We start from the raw sequence: 19,730 nt of genomic DNA on the forward strand, positions 1-19,730 counted from the left end.
GAGAGGTACTGCTAGATAGACATGTTAATATAACTTTCATTTGAGAATACAGCATTTTTCAAATATGGGTAAGCAAGCAGTAAATATCCCATCAGTGAATCGTATTACACCCATTATATGATAGGTACCTTAGATTTCATGATCATTTGCTATTTTATGATTAGACATTCTATTTGTACAGCAACCCAAAGCAAACTAGGCATTACTTACCAAAAAGAAAATCATTATTTAGTGAAAGAGAACTTGATTATGTATCCTAAAACCTAGGAGTTCCTCTTGTGTTTCTCCCATCAAAGTGTGCCGCAAGATTTATAATGCATCCTGACCTGAAATGCATATTTCCAGCAAAAATTGAATATGTTTGGCTAAAAGGGTCAAAAGACATGGATGCTAGTAATGCAGTCTGAACAACTGTTGGCCTTTGTCTTGCCAAGGACCCAGCTTGAAACAGGCAGAGTTTAAGGTCAGTTTGAAAAGTCCCAGAAATATACCAAACATCTCATATTTTGCATTCAAAAATTGATGTAAAATCTACAAAAAAGGCATGCCTGTCTCAGAGACGTAGTGGATATAAAGTATATTGACATGTCTTTCATATGATTTTCATCAATGCATTTAAAGTACCTAAGATTTTCTATACAGAGCCTGTCAGTATATCTTTAAATTTCTCCAGATTTGAATCTTGTGTTATACCTCTCAATATATCTATTAGTCATGATGTCTTTTATTAGGGTAAAATAATTAGCTTATATGCAGGCTAAAATTGAACTATAAAATCAGATAATTTAGTTAAACTGATCTAGAACAGCAGTTGAAATTGAAATTACCAATTAAACAATATGAAGCCTATACCAGGACTAAGACAAGCTTCGCCTAGAAATTTAACCTCCATTATCAGATCTGAGCACACACAGGTGTGTGCCTGTAATCCCAGCTACTCAGAGACTGAAGCAGGAGAATTGCTTGAACCGGGACACGGGAGTCAGAGGTCACAGTGAGCCAAGATCATGCCACTGCAGCACTCCGGCCTGCACTACAGAGCAAGACTCTGTCTCAAAAAAAAAAAAAAATTGTAAATAAAAAGAAAAGACCTTTTATTTTAAAGAATGTACACCCATATAGATTGCTGGCAAGATGGCCAAATAGGAACAGCTCTGGTCTACAGCTCCCAGTGAGATGGACGCAGAAGGCAGGTGATTTCTGCATTTCCAACTGAGGTACTTGGTTCATCTCATTGGGACTGGTTGGACAGTGCGTGCAGACCAAGGAGGGGGATCCAAAGCAGGGTGGGGCACTGCCTCACCTGGAAGCCCAAGGGGTTGGGGAACTCCCTCTCCTATCCAAGGGAAGCCTTTAGGGACTGTACCATGCACTCCAGCCTAGGTACTGTGCTTTTCCCATGGTCTTCACAACTCACAGACCAGGAGATTCACTCCAGTGCCCATGCCAACAGGGCCCTGGTTTCCAGCACAAAACTGGGTGGCCGTTTGGGCAGACACTGAGCTAGCCACAGGAGTTTTGTTTTGTTTTGTTTTTTTCAATACCCCAGTGGTGCCTGAAACACCAGCGAGAGAGAACTGTTCACTCCCCTGGAAAGGGGGCTGAAGCCAGGGAGCCAAGTGGTCTGGCTCGGTAGGTCCCACCCCCATAGAGCCCAGAAGCTAAAATCCACTGGCTTGAAATTCTTGCTGCTATCACAGCAGTCTGAGCTTGACCTGGGACGCTTGAGCTTGGATTAACCTGGGACTCCTGAACTTGGTGAGGGGAGGGACTTCTGCCATTGCTGAGGCTTGAGTAGGCAGTTCTACCCTCACAGTGTAAACAAAGCCACCAGGAAGTTCGAACTGGGCAGAGCCCACCACAGCTCAGCAAGGCCACTGCAGCCAGACTGCCTCTCCAGGTTCCCTCCTCTCTGGGCAGGGCATCTGTGAAGTAAAAGCAGCAGCCCCAGTCAGGGACTTATAGATAAAACCCCCACCTCCCTGGGACAGAGCACCTGGGGGTGGGCAGTTGGGGGCCCAGCTTCAGCAGACTTAAACCTCTCTGCCTGGAAGCTCTGAAGAGAGCAGCGGATCTCCCAGCACAGTGTTCAAGCTCTGATAAGGGAGAGACTGCCTCCTCAAGTGGGTCCCTAACCCCCATGTATCCTGACTGGGAGATATCCCCCAGTAGGGGCCAACAGACACCTCATACAGGAGAGCTCTGGCTGGCATCTGGCAGGTGCCCCTCTGGGACAAAGATTCCAGAGGAAGGAACAGGCAGCAATCTTTGCTGTTCTGCACCCTCTGCCAGTGATACCCAGGCAAACAGGGTCTGGAGTGGACCTCCAGCAAACTCCAGAAGACCTTCAGCTGAGGGGCCTGACTGCTAGAAGGAAAATTAACATAAAGGAATAGCATCAACATCAACAAAAAGTATGTCCACACAGAAACCCCATCCAAATGTTAGCAACATCAAAGACCAAAGGTAGATAAAGCCACGAAGATGAGGAAAAACCAGAGCAAAAAGGCTGAAAATTCCAAAACCAGAACGCCTCTTCCCCTCCAAAGAATCATAACCCCTCACCAGCAAGGGAACAAAACTGGACAGAGAATGAGTTTGACGAATTGACACAAGTAGGCTTCAGAAGGTAGGTAATAAAAAACTCCTCCGAGCTAAAGGAACATGTTCTAACCCAATGCAAGGAAGCTAAGAACATTGAAAACAGGTTAGATGAATTGCTAACTAGAATAAGTGGTTTAGAGAGGAACATAAATAACCTGATGGAGCTGAAAAACACAGCATGAAAACGTTGTGAAGTATACAAAAGTATCAATAGCCAAATCGATCAAGTGGAAGAAAGGATATCAGAGGTTGAAGATCAACTCAATAAAATAAAGTTGAGAAGACCTGATTATAGAAAAAAGATTGAAAGGAGATGAACAAAGGCTCCAAGAAATATGGAACTATGTGAAAAGACCAAATCTACATTTGATTGGTGTACCTGAAAGTGACAGGGAGAATGGAACCAAGTTGGAAAACACTCTTCAGAATATTATCCTGAAGAACTTCCCCAATCTAGCAAGGCAAGCCAACATTCAAATTCAGGAAATACAGAGAACACCACAAAGATACTCCTCGAAAAGAGCAACCCCAAGACACATAATCATCAGATTCACTGAAGTTGAAATGAAGGAAAAAATATTAAGGGCAGCCAGAGAGAAAGGTCAGGTTACCCACAAAGGGAAGCCCATCAGACTAACAGCAGTTCTCTCAGCAGAAAGCCTACAAGCCAGAGGAGACTGGGGGCCGATATTCAACATTCTTAAAGAAAAGAATTTTCAACCCAGAATTTCATATCCAGCCAAATTAATCTTCGTAGGCGATGGACAAAGAAAATCCTTTACAGACAAGTAAATGCTGAGAGATTTTGTCACCACCAGGCCTGCCTTACAAGAGCCCCTGAAGGAATCACTAAACATGGAAGGGCTCAACCAGTACCAACCATTGCAAAAACATACCAAATTGTAAAGACCATTGATGCTATGAAGAAACTGCATCAACTAACAGACAAAATAACCAGCTAGCATCATAATGGCAGATTAAATTCACACATAACAATATTAACCTTAAATGTAAATGGGCTAAATGCCCCAATTAAAAGACACAGACTGGCAAATTAGATATAGAGTCAAGACCCACTGGTGTGCTCTCTTCAGGAGACCCATCTCACATGCAAAGACACACATAGGCTCAAAATAAAGGGATGGAGGAATATTTACCAAGCAAATAGAAAGCAAAAAAAAAAAGCAGGAGTTGCACTCCTAGCTTCTGATAAAACATACTTTAAACTAACAGATCAAAAGAGACAAAGAAGGGCATTACATAATGCTAAAGGGATCAATGAAACAAGAAGAGCTAACTATCCCAAATATATATGCACTGAATATAGGAGCACCCAGATTCAAGTACTTAGAGACCAACAAAGAGATGTAGACTCCCACACAATACTAGTGGCTGACTTAATTGTCAATATTAGACAGATCAATGAGACAGAAAATTAACCAGGACATCCAGCGCTTGAACTCAGCTCTGGACCAAGTGTACCTAATAGACATCTACAGAACTCAACACTCAAAATCAACAGAATATACATTCTTCTCAGCACCGCATTGCATTTATTATAAAATTGAGCACATAATTGGAAGTAAAGCACTCTTCAGCAAATGCAAAAGAATAGAAATAATAACAGTCTCTCAGACCACGGTGCAATCAAATTAGAACTCAGGATTAAGAAACACAATTAGTACCTCACAACTACATGGAAACGAAAAAACCTGCTCCTGAATGACTACTGGGTAAATAATGAAATGAAGGAAGAAATAAAGATGTTCTTTGAAACCAATGAGAACAAAGACACAATGTACCAGAATCTCTGGGACACATTTAAAGCAATGTGTAGAGGGAAATTTATAGCACTTAATGCCCACAAGAGAAAGCAGGAAAGATCTCAAATCAACACCCTAACATCACATTTTAAATAACCAGAGAAGCAAGAGGAAACACGTTCAAAAGCTAGCAGAAGGCAAGAAATAACTAAGATCAGAGCAGAACTGAAGGGGATAGACACAAAAAACCCTTCAAAAATCAATGAATCCAGGAGGTGGTTTTTTGAAAAGATCAACAAAATAGACAGACCACAAGCAAGACTAATAATGAAGAAAAGAGAGAAGAATCAAATAGATGCAATAAAAAACAATGAAGAGGATATCACACCAATCCCACAGAATACACCAATCCACAGAAATCAGAGAATACTATAAAATCCTCTACACAAATAAACTAGAAAATCTGGAAGAAATGGATAAGTTCCTAAACACATACACCCTCCCAAGACTAAACCAGGAAGAAGTTGCATCCCTGAATAGACCAATAACAAGTTCTGAGATTGAGGCAGCCATTAATAGTCTACCAACCAAATAAAGTCCAGGACCAGACAGAATCACAGCCAAATTCTACCAGAGGTACAAAGAGGAGCTGATACCATTCCTTCTGAAACTATTCCAAATGATAGAAAAAGACAGATTCCTCCCTAACTCATTTTATGAGGCCAGCACCATCGTAATACCAAAACCTGGCAGAAACACAACAAAAAAAGAAAATTTCAGGCCAATATCCCTGATAAACATTGATGCAGAAATCCTCAATAAAATACTGGCAAACTGAATCCAGCAGCACATCAAAAAGCTTATCCACCACGATCAAGTTGGCTTCATCCTGGGGAGACAAGACTAGTTCAACATATGCAAATCAACAAATGGAATCCACCACATAAAGAGAACCAATGACCAAAATCACATGATTATCTCAATAGATGCAGAAAAGGCCTTCAACAAAATTCAATACCCCTTCATGCTAAAAACTCTCAATAAACTAGTATTGATGGAATGTATCTCAAAATAAGAGATATTTATGACAAACCCATAGCCAATATCATACTGAATAGACAAAAGCTGGAAGCATTCCCTTTGAAAACTGGCACAAGACAAGGATGCCCTCTCTCACCACTCCTATTCAACATAGTATTGGAAGTTCCGGCCAGGGCAATCAGGCAAGAGAAAAAAATAAAGGTATACGAATAGGAAGAAAGGAAGTCAAATTGTCTCTGTTTGAAGATTACATGATTGTATATTTAGAAAACCCCATTGTCTCAGCCCAAAATCTCCTTAAGCTGATAAGCAACTTCAGCCAAGTCTCAGGATAAAAAATCAATGTACTAAAATCACAAGCATTCTTATACAACAATAACAGACAAACAGAGAGCCTAATCTTGAGTGAACTCCCATTCATAATTGCTACAAAGAGAATTAAAATACCTAGGAATACAACTTACAAGGAATGTGAAGGACCTCTTCAAGGAGTATGACAAACCACTGTTCAACAAAATAAAAGAGGACACAAACAAATGGAAAAACATTCCATGCTCACGGTTAGGAAGAATCAATATAGTGAAAATGGCAATACTGCCCAAGGTAATTTATAAATTCAGTGCCATCCTCATCAAGGTACCAAAGACTTCCTTCACGGAACTGGAAAAAACTAAATTTAAGTTCATATGGAACCAAAAAAGAGCCCACATTGCCAAGTCAATCCTAAGCCAAAAGAACAAAGCTGGAGGCATCACGCTAGTTGACTTCAAACTATACTACAAGGTCACAGTCACCAAAACAGCATGGTACTGGTACCAAACAGAGATACAGACCAATGGAACAGAACAGAGGCCTCAGAAATAACACCAAACATCTACAACTATCTGATCTTTGACAAACCTGACAAAAACAAGAAATGGGGAAATGATTCCCTATTTAATAAATCGTGCTGGGGAAACTGGCTAGCCATATGGAGAAAGCTGAAACTGGATCCTTACAGCTTATACAAAAATTAATTCAAGATGGATTAAAGAATTAAATGTTAGACCTAAAAACATAAAAACACTAGAAGAAAACCTAAGCAACACCATTCAGGACATAGGCATGAGCAAGGATTTTATGACTAAAACACCAAAAGCAACGGCAACAAAAGTCAAAATTGACAAATGGGATCCAATTAAACTAAAGAGCTTCTGCACAGCAAAAGAAACTACCATCAGAGTGAAAAGGCAACCTAAAATTGGGAGAAAATTTTTGCAATCTACCCATCTAACAAAGGGCTAATATCCAGAATCTACAAAGAACTTAAACAAATGTACAAGAAAAAATCAAACAACCCCATTGAAAAGTGGGCAAAGGATATGAACAAACACTTTTCAAAAGAAGACATTTATGCAGCCAACAGACACACGAAAAAATGCTTATCATCACTGGTCATCAGAGAAATGCAAATTAAAACCACAATTAGTTACCTTCTCACACCAGTTAGAATGGTGATCATTAAAAAGTCAGGAAACAACAGGTGCTGGAGAGGATGTGGAGAAATAGGAACAGTTTTACACTGTTGGTGGGAGTGTAAACTAGTTTAACCATTGTGGAAGACAGTGTGGCGATTCATCAAGGATCCAGAAGTAGAAATACCATTTGACCCAGTGATCCCATTATATGTATATATATATTATATATATAATACATATATATATCATTATATACCCAAAGGATTGTAAATCATTCTACTATAAAGACACATGCATACATATGTTTATTGTGGCACTATTCACAATAGCAAAGACTTGGAACTAACCCAAATGTCCAACAATGATAGACTGGATTAAGAAAATGTGGCACATATACACCATGGAATACTATGCAGCCATAAAAAAGGATGAGTTCGGCTGGGCACAGTGGCTCATGCCTGCAATCCCAGCACTTTGGGAGGCCAAGGCAGGTGGATCACGAGGTCAGGAGATCAAGACCATCCTGACTAACATGGTGAAACCCCGTCTCTACTAAAAAAAAAAAAAAAAATGCAAAAAAAAATTAGCCAGGCATGGTAGCGGGTACCTGTAGTCCCAGCTACTCCGGAGGCTGAGGCAGGAGAATGGCCTGAACCCAGGAGGAGGAGCTTGCAGGGAGCCGAGATAGCACCACTGCACTCCAGCCTGGGGGACAGAGTGAGACTCCGTCTCAAAAAAAAAAAAAAAAAAGGATGAGTTCATGTCCTTTGTAGGGACATGGATAAAGCTGGAAACCATCATTCTGAGCAAACTACTGCAAGGATGGGAAACCAAACACCGCATGTTCTCACTCATATGTGGGAATTGAACAATGAGAACACTTGGACACAGGGTAGGAAACATCACATACTGGGGCCTGTCGTGGGGTGCGGGGATGGAGGAGGGATAGCATTAGGAGATATATCTAATGTAAATGATGAGTTAATGGGTGCAGCACACCAACATGACACATGTATACATATGTAACAAACCTGCACATTGTGCACATGTACCCTAGCTTAAAGTATAATTTAAAAAAAAATCAAAAGCATTCCTATACACCAATAACAGAGAAAATCATGACTGAACTCCCATTCACAATTTCTACAAAGAGAATAAAATACCTAGGAATACAATTTACAAGAGGTATGAAGGATCTCTTCAAGGAGAACTACAAACCACTGTTCAAGGAAATAAGAGAGGACACAAACAAATGGAAAAAATTCCATGCTCATGGATAAGAACACAGTATCGTGAAAATGGCCATACTGCTCAAAGTTATTTATAGATTCAATGCTATCCCAATCAAGCTAACATTGACTTTTTCTTCACATAATTGGAAAAAACTACTTGAATTTTCATATGGAATCAAAAAAGCGTCTGTATATCCAAGACAATCCAAAGCAAAAAGAACAAAGCTGGAGGCATCAGGCTGCCTAACTTCAAATGATACTAAAAGGCAACAGTAACCAAAACAGCATGGTACTGGTACCAAAACAGACATACAGACCAATGCAACAGAACAGAGGCCTCAGAAATAATGCCACAAATCTACAACCATCTGATCTTTGACAAACCTGACAAAAACAAGAAATGGGGAAAGGATTTCCTATTTAATAAATGGTGTTGGGAAAACTGGCGAGCCACATGCAGAAAGCTGAAACTGGATCCCTTCCTTACACCTTATACAAAAAGTAATTCAAGATGGATTAACGACTTAAATGCAAGACCTAACACCATAAACACCCTGGAAGGAAATCTAGGCAATACCATTCAGGACTTAGGCATGGGCCAAGACTTCATGAATAAAAGACCAAAAGCAATGGCAACAAAAGCCAAAATTGACAAATGGGATCTCATTAAACTAAAGAGCTTCTTCACAGAAAAAGAAACTATCATCAGAGGGATCAGGCAACCTACAGAATGGGAGGAAATTTTTGCCATCTATCCATCTGACAAAAGGCTAATATCCAGAATCTACAAAGAACTTAAACAAATTTACAAAATTAAAACAACCACATCAAAAAGTGGGCAAAGGATATGACCAGAAAATTCTCAGAAGAAGACATTTATGTAGCCAACAAACATGAAAAGAAGCTCATTATCACTGGTCACTGGAGAAATGCAAATCAAAGCCATAGTGAGATACCATTTCACACCAGCTAGAATGGCGATCATTAAAAAGTCAGGAAACAGATGCTGGGGAGCATGTGGAGAAATAGGAATGCTTTTACATTGTTTGTGGGAGTGTAAATTAGTTCAACCATTGTGGAAGACAGTGTGGCGATTCCTCAAGGATCTAGAATTAGAAATACCATTTGACCCAGCAATCCCATTACTGGGCATATACCCAAAGGATTATAAATCATTCTACTATAAAGACACATCCACACGTATGTTTATTGCAGCACTGTTCTATTAATAGCAAAGACTTGGAACCAACCCAAACGCCTATCAATGATAGACTGGATAAAGAAAATGTGGCACATATACACCATGGAATACTATACAGCTATAAAAAAACTGAGTTCATGTCCTTTACAGGGACATGGATGGAGCTGGAAATCATCATTCTCAGCAAACTAACACAGGAACAGAAAACCAAACACCTCATGTTCTCACTCATAAGTGGGGGTTGAACAGTGAGGACACATGGACACAGGGAGGGGAACATCACACCCCGGGGCCTGTCGGGGGGTGAGGGGCTAGGGGAGGGATAGCATTTGGAGAAATACCTAATGTAGATGATGGATTGATGGGTACAGCAAACCATCATGGCACATTTATACCTGTGTAACAAACCTGCACATTCTGCACACGTACCCCAGAACTTAAAGTATAAAAAAAAAGAAACTGTATACCTGTATAACCAAAATAAGAAATGGGGGCTGTATCTCATTATAAAAACACTTCAACTCATACATGATAAAAAGGGATAGGATTAAAATAATATTAATTTTCAATACCTGATAAAATAATGGATCTAGGCATTTAATATCAACTGCTAATATCACAGAATGAAGGAGAGCAAAAGTCATAATAGAAAAACACAACACCCTCTGTCAAGGACTTTTGCCAAAAAGAATTAAACCTACACATCATCAAGTCCTTAGAATCAAAGATCAGTTTAACAAAAATAAAGACAAGGAAATAGTATGTTAAACTACATGATGTTAATTCAACGAAAAAAAAAAAAAAAAAAAAAAAAATATATATATATATATATATATATATATGGCACTCCATCTGCTAATGCTGCTTCTTACAATTAATATGGAGAATCTCATTTCTTTAATAAAGCACAAAATGCATGAAAATTATATTTTAATAAAGTATAAACAATAAGAAAAGATAAAATGGGACTAATTAAATGTTTCAATGACTTAGTGAAAATGTGCTCAAAATCCCTAATCATCAGGGAGTGCATATCAAAACCACAATAAAATATCACCTCACACCTGTTAGAACAGCTATTATCAAAAAATAAGATAAAAGTTGTTGTTGAGGATGTGAAGAAGAGAGAGAAACCTTGTACACTATTGCTGAAAATGTAAATTGGTGTATTAATAGTCACTGTGAAAAGTAGTATGCAGGTTCCTCAAAAAACTAAAAATAAAATTACCCGCAATCCCAATTCTGAGTATATATCCAAAAGAGTTGAAATCAATATCTCAAAAAGATATCTTCAATCCCATGTTCATTGCAGCATTATTTACAATAGCCAAGATATAGAAGCAACTTAAATGTTTATCAGTGGATAAGTGGATAAAGAAAATGTGTTATATATACACAAAATAAAATAATGTTCAGCCTTTAAAAAAAAGAGGGAAATATTGCGTTCATCTATAGAACATAGGACAAATACGGCATAATCTCACTTTTATAAAAAATCTAAAACAGTTAAATTCATAAAATCAGATAGTGGAATACTGGTTACTAGGGACTGAGTGGAGGAGGAAATAGAAATATATATATTATTTATTTTTCTATGAGTATATATTATTTTATATATTTTATAAATATAAAATTTTTAAAAATATAAAATATACCAATATATGGTTGAGTGTAAACAAAATATTCTGGAAGGATTTTGCTATGGTTTGAATAATTATCCCCTCCAAAACTCATGTTAAAATTTGATTGCTGCTGTGGCAGTGTTAGGAGGTGAGACTTTGGGAAGTAATAATACCATGAAGACTCTGACCCTATGCGTAGGATTAGAACCAGTACAAAAGAGCAAGTTTTGCCATTTTTTGCCTTTTTGCCTTTTTGTTTTTCTCCATGTGATGATGCACCAAGAAGGCTCAGCAGATGCCAACACCTTACTCTTGGACTTCACAACCTCCAGAACTGTGGGAATATAAATTTTTCTTCATTATAAATTACCCAATTTCAGTATTGTATTATAGCAGCAGAAAACACACTGAGACTGAAATATAAGAAACTGATAATAATGATGACCTCTGAGGACTAGAACTGTAAGTCTGTACTGTTGGGGAAAATAGAGTAGATTTAAAATAAAATGTTTGGGTTTTTATATTACTATAATTTGCCTTATTTTTGTTTGATAAGAGAAAAAATAAAAATCAATCTGTAATGTTGAAAGTACAATAACATATATTTGTAGAGAATTTGTAGAAATTATAATATACATTGTATCTTCCAAAGTGAAACCAAAAAAAAGAGAGGAGAGAAAATCAGAGAAGAACATGAAATATTTGCCTTTGGATATCTGAACAAAATGTAATTTATTTTTGTTCTTTTTTTCTGTGTATTCTAAATGTTCTAATAGGATTTTATATCAATTTTATATTACAAAAGAAACCTTTAAAATACCTTTTTGTGATCTATCAACTCTTTAAGAAATTGTAAACCAATCCTTTCCTTAACCTCTCAAATCCCAGCCTCCAATCCCAAGCCCATCTAATTCTCATTTATTTCATAGCACTTATTACCTTCTTCTCTACAAATTACTTATTTGTATAATATTGGCTTTTAATATGCCTTTGCTTTTTTTATTGCTATATCCCAGAAAACTGTTACTTGCATATTGGTGCTTAATGTATGGTGTTGAATTAATGAAAAATGCCTTGTCAGTTTCCAGGGCCTATTTGTCTTTTGAAAATGAAAATAAGTAATTCAAAATCTAAGCTTTTGGAACTTTAAAATATTTTGAGCATTAAGGAAGTGTTATTATGGGAGCTGAGTCACATAAACACGAAGCTATAACCTAGGCAGCTGTAACCTTTGTTTCTCTGATTATAGATTAGACTTTTTCCTTACCTACATTGTTTTGTAGAATGTTATACATGACTAAAATGTGACAGAGCAAGCCTCTTTCCTTTTAACTGTTGATGTTCTTTATAGATTAACTTCCCTTCTTCCTATCTCACACGAAGACTTCATGACTATCACATTGTCTGGGATGAAATGTTAAATATACTTTTTAGTTGGAATGGAAATTAAAACAATCTGTATGAAAAAGAAAACTAATTAAATTGTTACTCATAAAACAGCCTTGTCTAGAAAATGCCATAATTCTTCTAAATTTCTTTGTTTTCAACCTATATAAGCAAGACTTTAACTTTGGAGCACTAACCCCATTTCTCTGGAATCCATATTTCCCAGATAGCTATTCTCAGCTTTTTGTTTGAATAAACTCTTTAAAACTGGATTCTGATTCTTTTAATTTTTTTTTAGGTTGACATAAATTTAAAAAAAAATTAGTAAAATGGGAATGTGATAAGATCACCACTGGTTCATCCGTCAAGTCTTTGATGATGGGCGTTATTTCTGGTTGCTCCAGACATGTGTTACTGCATTGAGTTTACTAAGTGGGGAGCAAAAGGAAGTTCTGAATTTGTTTTCTATCTATTCTACCTTAGAAACCCTCATTATAAAGGAATGGTAGCCAAAGACATGTCTTTAAACAACACTTCCAGGAATTGGAGAAATAACTGATGCTACCTGCCTTCGCTTCTCTATTTTGTTTGTTTTAATTAGTGTTCCTGTTATTTAGTTTAATTGCTCTGCCCTGAACTCCAGTTACCTTCTTGGGTCTCTAAGCTCATGCTAGCATTTAAAAGGCACTTCCCCAAGCAGTCTGAGTTACATTCCTTAAACTCTCCACAATTCTGAACAAGCTGTTTCCCCAGAAATAGCCTATATACTGAGAAAAGAAAAATAGCTGGAAACAGTCTGAATTATCTGAGGTATGCAAAATTTATCAGGCCCAGAGAGAACTGAGGTATTGGACTTCAGTCATATTCTCCCCCCACCAACTCATGCCTAGGGGTAACTGTTTAAAGGCATTTGGTTTCTAACCAGATGCCTAACCTATTATCTTCATATTCCTGGAATGTATGATACAAAAAACAATGTACAGCCAATCAAAAGCTTATGTTATTTTAATGTAAATTATAGGTAAATAACTCAGAAACTGCTTCTTCTTTTCCTTTCAAAATCCACTTGTAACTGCTGTTAACCAAAGTGGATATTTAGGGCAACTTGAATCTATGCTCCTGAGTTGCCATCCTCAAGCTGGGTCCAAATAAACTCTCTACGTATATTAATTTGTTCTCAACTTATTCCTTTTTGGGCAACAACACTCTGCTTCACCTTTTAAAATATTTTCAGATAATTCCTGAAACATCTGGGTCATAGCAGGCTTTTTGTACCTCTTCTATGTCAGTGTGGGGGCCAAGGCCTTTGGCTCCTTAAAGGTTCACTGAAAAATCATTGGCATAAGTCAGGTTGATTAACAGGAGTACAAGCATATACCTTTATTTAATGTCTATACACTGGGGACCAGAATAAAGACCAAACCTCTCAATGAGATTACAAAAGCTTAAATACCATCTTGAGGTTACAGAAAGAATGAGGGCTTGGATCCTGATAAAACAGTTTATAAGAGAGAGGAACAGTCATGCTAGTAAAGAAGGCCTCGTTATGTAAATGAAGCCTCACAGGTAGTAGAACTCAGACAGAACAGATGGTAAATGTTTCTTTTCAGACTTTTAAAGGTGTCAGACTCTCAGTTAATCTCCCCTAGATCCAGGACCAGCCTTGAAAGGGAAGGCCTGGTTAGTGGGGCATCTTCACAGATGCCAATTTCCCCTACAAAAGACATCTTTGCAGGACCAATTCAGTCTGCTGACCCTGCGGCAACCATTTCAAAAATATGTCATAGAAATATATTCTGGGGTAAAATGTTTTGATTTTCTTCACACCATCTGAAGAATATATTTTGTAGACCTTCACTGCCTGCCCCCCTCTGGCACCATTAAAACAGCCTAGTCAGTTTCTCCATACTCCATTCCAAACTAGACCTCCCCTTCCCCTCTCTAAAGCTCAATGTTTTTGAGCCATGTTTCACCCTGAAACAAAACTTCTGCTCTACAATTAATCCCACTCTAACTAATTGTTGTGCCAGACCCGTACTGACTCCACTAAGGATGACAGTGTGCCCTAGAGGCTGAAAAAGGAACCTGGAGATAGCAAAAGAGACAGGATTTATTGAAGGAACTTACATACAGGGACAATCCAGGAGGAGCAGACTGGACCAGAGAACCACCACCATTTGTAAAACGCATACGGTTTATATAGCAATTTCACTTAGCACCCTCCACCTAGCAACCTTCACCTAGCAATCTCCATTTAATGCAAAACAAAGGGCCTGGATCCCCTGTATGGCCTGCATTCCAAAGGAATGGCTGGGGATTCAAACATCCTTCATAGATAAGGAGTGAAACTCTGGGTTGTCTACTCCTGGATCCCTTAGCTCAGGACTCCAAACACACATTCTTCTTAGACCATAGGGTCCTTCTCAGGGTATGCTTCAGCTATGGTTGTCAGGTGCCTCTGCCATGTACCAACTATAATTTATGTCTGTTTACTCTTGGAGATACATTTTCAGTTGGTGGGGTCAGAAGTGAGGGGACATTGTCTCTCAGGTGGCTATAACTTTCTTTCACTTAAGTTTAACTATATGGAGTAGTTGTATCCTTTCTGACTATTGAATGAAGTATTTGGATGACATAGAATAAGTGAATATGACATATAGTTGATTTCTGGCATGACTATGTTTACCTACGTTTACCTATGTTCAGAAGTTTCCATACTCAAGAAATTACTGCTATTTATATAATTGACTCAGGTTGCAGGGTTCACAAAAATATCTAAACATAAAAAGAATTGCTAACAAAATATTTTTTACATGACCCAAGAGAAGTCATTAGTTCAGAGAAGACTTTTCAATATTTGTACTATATTTGTAAAATTTAAATGATTTTATAGATAATATATTGTGTATATTATTTATATACTATGTATCATAAACATATTATAAGATTGACATTTGGCTTGTGAGTATTAGTTAGGTTTCAGAAACACTGGAAAACAAGCAGTTATGATAAATCCCTATAGGTATCAGATTCTACAGATAGGAATTACAGGGCTACAGAAAACTTTTCACCAGAATATGGCGCTTCAGCATGCTAAGTGCTTTGAAAATAGAAAGGCCTCAGACATAAGTCTCAGAACCATGGTTTCTCTCTGATTTTTCCCTCTTCTCTCTGTTTTTCTGATCCTCTTTCCAAAAGCATCAGCAGGGACTCTCTCTGGAGTTTCCTTATCTGACTAAGAAAGCTTGAATGCAATTGTCTTAAGTCTCCCTCCCCAGGAATCTCACCAAATAACTAGGAAAGATCAATCCCCAGAAAAGAGAAGAGACTAGTGATCTCTCACCATGCCCAGATAGACTTTTTACCTGTTCTTCCAAGGGCAGCTCCACATGATTACCTGGGGGATTTTATCTTTATAATAAAACAATCTTTTTTCATGAGCAGCTCTACCTATCACCTTCCCATAATGTCTGCCTCCTGCCTCCTAGATCCATTTCTTCTTCCCAATGATTTACTGTCTCTCGAAAGAAATGTCTGCATTTCTCATCTTCCCTCTCCCCTCTGGAAAAAAGCACATAATGTTCTGTACCTCACTGGGTAATTGAATAATCACGCTGTGATTTTCTCTCTGAACATCAATAAATGTGTGTCTTTTCTCCTATTAATCAGCTTTTTGTCAGTTGAGTTTTAAGAAAACCTTCAGAGTATAAAGGGGAAGTTTTCACTTAAGACACAAGAAATATCCACTTAAAATGATTTCAAACACATTTGGAACCATAAAAATGTTGTTATTAGGAAAACCTAAAAGACATAAAATCACGTAGTTCAATCGTATGTCTAAGACTTGGTATTACTAGTGTTTACATGTTACTGGCAGCAAATCCACAAGGGTCTGCAGCAACCTCAATTCTTCCCTCTTTAGAAGAAAGAATATGACTGAGGGATATGACTGAGGGGTATATGGCAGAAGAAGAGATGAAGGTAAGTATAGGAGCAGGAGTGAAAGTTTGTTAAAAAGCTTTAGAAAGGAATGAAAAGAAAATAAAGTACACTTGGAAGAGGGCGAAGTGGGTGACTTGAAAGGCAACTGCACGGTTTGACCTTTTGACATGGAGTTTTGTATGCTGGCATACTTCCAGGGTCTTGTGTTCCTTTTCCCCTGATTCTTCCCTTGGGGTAGGCTGTCTGCATGCTCAGTGGCCTGTTAGCACTTGGGAGAAGAGCACGTGCAGCGTTGTTTACTAGAGTTGTACAAATACTTACTTGAGGCGCTCTTCCTTACCGGCTGATGTCCCTAGGAGGTCATATACCAGTTAAATTCAGCCATTTTGCCCTTTAGTGTGCATGTGTGAGCCCATTCACTGACTCCTGAGATCTTTTTGAGAAGCTGCTGATTGCCAGTCTCATTTTTTTCTATTTACAGTAAGACTACCTTTCCCTAGCTGGCTGTGACCCATTATTATTTTAGAGAGACAGTTAACAACTGCCAGACCATCACCTGATGGTCGCCTGACACTGCTGGTGGGGTGAGAGGAACTCTCTCCTGCCTTGCTCATGCCTAGCTAGCTACCTACTATAATACACAGTATCCAGAGGCACTCCTGCAGTCAGGTTTGTCTCAGAAAAGCATTATCTTTTTCTTCAAAGTACCACAGTTTTGTTTAAAATTATTTTTAATTGGTATAAAATATCTTCATTAGCAGTATTAGTAATAGTTGAGAGTAATGCAGAGGAATGACTTTTCCTTAGCATACTCTCCTTCGTGGTCATGGTTTTACTTATCAGATAACTTCAGATTTTGTAATTACCTAAGAGGTATTATTATAAATTTTAACAATGAAAATAATTTAGAAGTTATTTTAAGAGGCAATATTTAAAATGTAAATGTAAATGTAGAGTCAGCTTTAGTTATTGAATGCCTCTGTGGTACAAAAAGTAACGCATAGACTGTCTTCAATTACATGCATTAATGGAAAAGACAAAATATATGCACTTGTAAAAGGCTGACAAATGGTTATAGCGGCAGAAATTATACAACTTATCATGTAAACTGAGTAAAAGTCATAGCCAGAAAGAGTCAAGGCAAAGGAATTAAGAATGCTGTGTTTCTGTTAACACAGCCTTCATTCTACCCATCTATTTTGATTGAAAGAGAAAAATCTCTCTAAATAGCTGAAAGTTTATTGATAAATAGATTTTTTGTAAACATCCTCTATTTAGATATTATTTAAGAATATTCACGTTAAAGCTCTTAAGGAAATAATAAGGGCAAGCAGATCTTTGTAACATATATATTAGTTATATATATGGTTAATAATTTTCTGATGACTTAAGGACAGAAAAAAGTTTGATAGAGTTATGCATGCAGATATACGTAGTTTTAAATTTTAACATATTTTGGCAAAACTAAAAGTAAAGGTGTTATAATTGTTGCTAAAATTCATCCAAAACTAGAAAAAAATTCAAGAGGAGAAAAAAAAAAATTGAGAAACTAAACATAAGAGTAGACATGAATCAGATATGTCTTGTGCAAGAAACAGAAAAAAAATGAAATATATGATATGGTTTACACCAAAACCCATTAATTATTGTTTACATTTTTATCTTCTAATTGCAATATGCGATTTTCGTGTGTATCAAAAGTAGAGCACTATATCCTGACTCCAAGTGCTTTCCTTAAAACAAAACAAACAGAATTAGTTTTTCAGCTTAGCAAAGCATACTATCTATTTTAGCACAACAGGAATGCTGCCATTTTAATAGGAGAGCAGACAAGTGGATTTATTCTCAATCCTTTAAGCTTCTACTTCAGGGGACTAAAATGTGTGAAAAAAATTTCGGATCCAATTTTAGACTATGTTTCAAATCCACTGAGATTCTCCATTCTCTAAATCTCTGGAACATGATTATTCTGAGAACATCTACACTTTCACAAGGCTGCCTGCTTCTCTGTTAAGACATGAAAACAGAAGAAAATTGAGCAAAAATTGAATTTCATGTGATTGAGCAAATTTGAGTTTCATGTAATTCATGTGAAGAGAATAAACAAAGGGCAAAATAATTTTAGAGTGCTAGTTACTAAGTTCAAAGGTACAATGTCATTTGTTAATGAAGTTACTTTATTTATTCATGAAGTTAAAATTTTGTTGAGAATTTTTATCTTGTAGCCTTTACCCAATTTCTCCTTATTACATGTTAAATAATTGTGTTTTAAAATAAATTCTAAAAAGTTACAGATTGTACTCTTAAAATGCATTATCAATTTTAATTTTAAAACATATATTTTCTTATTATAAACATTTTCTATAATAGAGGATATTAGAATGAAAAGGAAAATATTCTTGGTCTTCTCAAATAATGTAATTTTATATAAGGTATAATTTATAGCCTTAAAAGCCTCTATGAAGAGATGCTATATGGATATATTGTCCATATTGTTGCCTGAGGAAAATTTTAACTGAAATATGAATTATAATTTTTAATAATTTTGAATTTTCTCCTTTGATTCATTTCTGTTTTTCTCTTTTTTACTGTGCTTTATACAAATTTTATAAGGAATAGTTGCCTTTGATTTTAAATGAGCTATTTTACTTTACTTATGCTATTTTCAGAGCACTTTTATTAATTTATGAATTTATTGATTTTGGTTCAGTAGGACCCACAGGTCAAATAGCAAACTCAACCAACCAAGATATGAAAACGATACAATAAAGAGAAGAAAAAGTTAAAGTACTTGACAAAATGATATATGCTGCCACAATTTTGAACGTTACTTCTTATGAGAAGGCCCAGGTCAGTTCAGAATTTCTTTGGAATTTGTTTACATTTTAAGATATAGTCATTTGTTCTTCATTTTTAACTGTCTTTTTTTTCCCCCTGAAATTTCAAAAGTGAAGAGGTAATCTACAATTGATAGCATATTAGGAGGGGGTTGGCATGCATGGGAAGTAATAGGAGCATAAGGGGAAGAGTGAGAAGACATAAAAAGCCATGATAGACTTTCATAGAAAAATGTCAACATATGTCAACTTACCTCAATATTTTCTGGAGTTGTAAAACTACACAATGGTTGATATTCCTCTTGAAGCTCTATAACTATATATTATTTAATTACCAAAGGGATATATGCAAGATATTTGGGGAAGGTATCCTTTCTGGCTGACACATACAAATTGATTATATGTGTGTATGCACATACATATAATATTACAATATTACTATAGTACTTCCACAATCTCTTAACAGCATCAACTCTTCAACCACTTCTCTGACTCTCTGCATAATCTTTGACTAATGACTCTTCCCTGAATCTTCCCACCATAGTCTTCTCAATTGGTGGCCCATTTTTCAACCACAGTTCATATATTAATGGTCCTGGAGTTGAGGTTTAAGTGTCCTCTTTGCTTTCAGGCTATTCTTTATTT

At 37.0% G+C, this 19,730-nt stretch overlaps 1 long non-coding RNA gene across 1 annotated transcript; it reads left to right on the plus strand.

Annotated features, from left to right (window-relative positions):
* Nucleotides 1-14,619: 14,619 nt before the first annotated feature.
* On the plus strand, nt 14,620-19,092 carry LOC129471434 (uncharacterized). Its single transcript, XR_008653591.2, has 3 exons — nt 14,620-14,758; nt 16,229-16,287; nt 18,959-19,092. It is a non-coding gene; the product is annotated as an uncharacterized lncRNA (long non-coding RNA).
* Nucleotides 19,093-19,730: the final 638 nt, after the last annotated feature.

This window comes from Symphalangus syndactylus, chromosome 2 (genome assembly GCF_028878055.3).
Source record: "Symphalangus syndactylus isolate Jambi chromosome 2, NHGRI_mSymSyn1-v2.1_pri, whole genome shotgun sequence".
NCBI classification, from domain to species: Eukaryota; Metazoa; Chordata; class Mammalia; order Primates; family Hylobatidae; genus Symphalangus; species Symphalangus syndactylus.